Source organism: Dipteris shenzhenensis, chromosome 4, assembly GCF_047967505.1.
Source record: "Dipteris shenzhenensis isolate YYH24624 ecotype China chromosome 4, Dip_SZ_1.0, whole genome shotgun sequence".
NCBI lineage: Eukaryota > Viridiplantae > Streptophyta > Polypodiopsida > Gleicheniales > Dipteridaceae > Dipteris > Dipteris shenzhenensis.
The window spans coordinates 1,387,501-1,391,067 of record NC_141599.1 but is presented as its reverse complement, the minus strand read 5'-3'; the positions used below and the strand labels follow the sequence as shown (position 1 = coordinate 1,391,067).

The 3,567-nt window shown below is 33.2% G+C and overlaps 1 protein-coding gene across 1 annotated transcript in view; it reads right to left on the bottom strand.

Moving 5' to 3' along the window:
• Nucleotides 1–2,262: 2,262 nt before the first annotated feature.
• Nucleotides 2,263–3,567, bottom strand: part of LOC147902311 (putative lactoylglutathione lyase, chloroplastic) — a 13,767-nt gene continuing 12,462 nt past the window's right edge. Inside the window, exon 8 of the mRNA XM_087373383.1 lies at nucleotides 2,263–2,293. The gene's annotated coding sequence lies outside the window, so the exon portion shown is untranslated. The remainder of the gene's footprint in view (nucleotides 2,294–3,567) is intronic.

Here is a 3,567-nt window from a genome sequence, read left to right as displayed (position 1 = left end):
AATCCTCAATTAGCTTATCAAGATATCGCAAAATGGGAATTGACACACAAATCCCTCAACTTTTCACAGAATATACCCATTTTATTTTTCAAATCAATTAAGGTCCTCATTAATCAAGTAATGCAATCCATTTGGGTATGATTGTGCAAAGGTGTGCTCCAAAAAAAAATACTATGTGCTAAAGATGTTTCAAATGATACGAATATTGAAGCCATTTTAAAATCCAAATTTGGGTACAGAGACCTCGAAAACCTATGTACCTCTCCAGACCATAAAGAAAAACTCAAAAAAGATGCATTTGCAATGATGAGGCAATTAGGTCCTCCATCTTTGTTTATGACATTATCATGTGCCAAGAGAATGTGGGAACCTTTGATAGAATGTTTATATGACATATACTCAACTAATAACAAACAAAATATAATACAACAACACACAAACGCTGACACAAGAGACCTAATAAGAAATAATCCAACAATCTGTGCAAGGTATTACACTCATAAAATCCAACAATTCCTCAAACTAATAATGAAAGACGATGACATACTCACAAAAATATATGATTACTTTTTTGTCATGAAATTCCAAAGCAGAGGAAGCCAACATGAACATGGAATTATATGGATAGAAGAAGCACCAACATATGGAATTCACGATAATGATACCATCACATCTTTTGTTGATAAGGACATAGCATGTGACAAAAACCTACCAACACCAAAAATCACAGACATCCAAATACACAAACATACATCTACATGCCATAAGAAGAGAATCAACATTTGCCAAAGCCTCCACTACATGAAACAATGATTCTAACCCCTTCAGACACCAATGATCTCCACATTAACAAATCAATATACACAAAAATCGCTACACATTTCCATTGTATAGATACTGAAACAAATCTCACATTTAACGAATGGATTGGTAATATTGGAATAGACACATTAACATATGTGCTAGCGATATGGTCACAAAATAGGAAAACCAACACTATTCTTGAAAAGACAACCAAAGGACATTTTCACAAAGGCTTTTAACCCAAAAATGAGTTTCCTATGGCAATCAAATATGGACATACAATACATCATGGACCCATATTCAGCCACAACATACTGCACCTCATATATTACAAAAATGGATGACACAATAACAAAAAGCCTCCAACACACAATTAAAACTTGCATACAAGACAATAGCACTACGTACGATAGATTATGCAAAATGCGAAACATATTTTTGCACACACAACAAATGAGTGCACAATTGGCATCTTTCATTACTCTATCTTTACCTTTACATAAAACAACAAGGAGCTTCTACTTTATAAATACAAACAAAGAAGAAAACAAAGCACTCATCCTCAAGGGAAAAAAACAATTGCAGTACCTTCCCAACGAGTCCACCAACATAACATGTGACACTATCATCAATAAATACACAAAATGGAAAAACATGGATGGCATTTGTCTTGCAACATTTGCAACAGAATATAATTATGACAATGTCAACATTAAGAAAAGGCACAGACCAAGAATTATAAGATTCGTCAAATTCAACATCATTAAGGATCTAGAGAATTACTATTGAGAACAAGTACTATCATACTATCCTTTTAAAGACCATGAGAATCATACACTATTAATACATGGTTCTTGGCAACAAGTCTACAATTTTGGGCATAATATTATACTATGAAATAAGGCTTTGTACACAAAGGAAGTCAGCAATGATTACAATACATAACAAAACAACATCCCACAAGCACATAACTACGACATTGATAATATTAATGAAAATGACTTTGAACAAAATAATTTCCCCACATATGATATTGCATCTAACATGCGCATTATAGATTAAAAAATAAAACTGACAACTTCATGATTCTAATTAAGAAACAAATCCTTATGCACCACGGCGAGTACTTCAAGATGATTTGCTCCTTAAACAACGAACAAAGACAACTATTCAACGATATTATGCTACATAAAAGGATTCAACCAATAGGAAAATTTCATTTATTCCTCATTGGTAGAGCTGGCACAGGCAAAACATACCTTCTCTTGCTTATAGTCTAAGGATTACTCCGGTTTTATAAGCAAGCCATTTCAAATGTAGATTATGAGCTACTATATGTATTGATGCTAGGTTAAATGATACTGAATTCATATACACGTTGAACTCTTTCAGAAACTGTACACATACAAATGAACAAATACAATACATAAACAGATGCCTTCATGAGCCACCCAAAGACCATACTTTCCCCCATCTTTACTATAAAAACCTTGAGACAAACAAACATAATGACAAAGTATTCCATCAAGTAATAGGTAACGAATACAATATTTAAGTAATTGATATATTCAACAATGATAGTCGCATCTCGCCTAAAATTTTAGAAAACCCTAAAGCAACAGATGGATTACGAACAAATATACAGATCAAAGACGGAATGATAGTTGAATTATGTGCAAGGAACATTAACCAACAAGATGGATTAGTTAATGGCACAGATGAAGTTTTTATGTACATGTCCACCTACAACAATAATGACATCCTGTGGATTCAATTTCAAAACCCAAAAATTGGGAATCAAACCTGTCAAACCAATTATCATGCGTACACTTCATACATCAACTGCAAATGGATACCGATATTTCGCATTACAAGGGAAATACAAATTGGCCTTTCTAAAACAAATATCCTTACTCAATAACAATTCCCGATCCAAGCAATTGCTACTAGAATGATACATAGAGCACAAGGTTTGACAATGGATAGGCTAGCTTTCTCACCAGTAGGAATCCAAACATACGAGCTTGCATATAGAGCACTTTCATATGTAAAAAACATCGAGAACCTTTACTTGCTTCAACCACTCCAACAACAACATCTCCTTGTAGATAGAGATGTTCACAAAGAAATGGAAAGACTAACAACTCAATCAAAATGGGAAACATTGAACAACAAAATCCACCAACACACACAAACAACTATACTGATACAATCTTTGAACACTAGATCATTACATAAATACAAAGATGATATACAAGCCATGGAGTCACTTATCAATGCCGATATTATATGTTTACAAGAAACAAAAATTGAATACTATCAATCATATCTAACATTCAACTTCCAATATATAAACAATCACAACAGTTGTACCCTAGTCCGGAACGACATTGTCATTGAAAATGCAACCAAAATTTCACTACACAGAATTGAAATCATGACATCCAAAATCAAAACCAAGCATGAGACATATGAAATTATAAACATTTATAGACCACCATCTGAAGACACAAAAACATTCTTTCAGCTACTTCGCAAAAAATTATCGACAATTGCTGGCACACAAAAAACAATTCTCATTGGAGACTTCAACATTGACATGCTTCAACAAACAAAAAAATCACAAAAACTGGAAAACATTATGAACAGTTTTGGCAACAACCTTCAATACCATCATATCAAAACAATATATGGGTCACAACTAAATCACATTTGGACTAACATACCTAACAAAAAAAAAAGACAATGGATCCACATATGCAT